Here is a 1,538-nt window from a genome sequence, read left to right as displayed (position 1 = left end):
GAAAGAATTTTTACGGAAAATTAACTAACGACCGGAGGCGTAACAAATTGGTGTCAGAAGTGGGATAGAAAATAAAAAAAAAAGAAGATGGAAACGAGAGGTGGCAAATCAAACTACAGCTTAGCAGATTTGATGGCAGCAATACAAGAACAGCAAAAGAAACAAGAAGAACGAGAAAAGAAACAAGAAGAGAGATTACAGCAGTTGTTGAAGGAAAAAGAAAAGAAACAAGAAGAGAGATTACAGCAGTTGTTGAAGGAAAAAGAAAAGAAACAAGAAGAGAGATTACAGCAGTTGTTGAAGGAAAAAGAAAAGAAACAAGAAGAACAAGAAAAGAAACAAGAAGAGAGACAACAGCAGTGGCAGCTCGAACAGCAAAATAAACAAGAGAGACTACAGCAGTGGCAACTGGAACAAGAAAGGAAACAGGAAGAAACTATCCAACAGTTGAAAGAAAGCCAGAGTACACAAATGGAAAGATTAGTAAATTTCAAAGAGAATTAAATACATTAAAGGACGATTTACTGTCTTTTACACAAGGAGGATACATTAACCAGACACTGGCCAGCCCCTTCCAGACTCCGCAGCTAAACCCTAATGCAAACATCTTCAGTCCTGTCAGAAGTCACATCCCGGATATGAATGTCAGCAATAGGGGTGATCTAGTACGAAGGAAGCCACAGGAATACGATGGGAAAGCACCGCGGGAAGCATATAGAGCACAATTTGAGCTACTGGCAGAGATGAATGGATGGACAGAGGAGCAGAAAGCAGTATATCTGGCAACGAGCTTGAAGGGACAACCACTGGAAATACTTGGACAGTTGTCAGCAGACGACATACACAACTATAGAGCACTGGTAGCGGCTCTAGAACTCAGGTACGGAACCCAAAATCAGTCAGAAGTCTACAGGGCTAGGTTTAGGACGAGAGTCCGTGCTAAAGGGGAGAGCCTGCAAGAGCTGGCACAGGACTTGGAAAGTATGGCACACAAGGCCTACCAAACTTCGCCACCCGATGTCCTCAAGTTGTTGCTGAGAGATCAGTTTGTAGACACCTTGGACAGTCCACAACTGAAGATAGAAGTAAAGCAAGCAAACCCCTCTACTAAGCAGGATGCAATGACCAGAGCTCTTGAATTTGAATTCTATGTTAAGTTCAGCACAGAGGTACCAAGGTTGGTACAGTCATCAGGATTCAAGGCCAGAAAAGGGCAGCTTCCAGCGAAGTTTGAGGGACTTTGCTGGCACTGTAATAAATCTGAGCATAAGAGAGCTCAATGCTGGCAACTTCAACACAGGGAAGATGCCACGGCAGGAAAGGCTGCTACCCAGAAAGGTTGTTGGAACTGTGGAGAGCAAGGACATATGAGGAGCCAGTGTAAGAAGAATACTACCAACAAGTCAGCCTCTGGGAGATCAGTAGTGGTTGGTGTTGAGAGACGCCCAGCAAACTCCATCGTGAAAGCCCCAACAGCTAAGTGTAAAATGGCAAGCACACATAGTATCTACGTGACAGGAAAGCTGGATGGCCAAAGG

The sequence above is a fragment of the Limulus polyphemus genome, unplaced genomic scaffold (assembly GCF_000517525.1).
Source record: "Limulus polyphemus unplaced genomic scaffold, Limulus_polyphemus-2.1.2 Scaffold76, whole genome shotgun sequence".
In the NCBI taxonomy this organism is placed as follows: domain Eukaryota; kingdom Metazoa; phylum Arthropoda; class Merostomata; order Xiphosura; family Limulidae; genus Limulus; species Limulus polyphemus.
Note: the sequence above shows the minus strand (reverse complement) of the source record.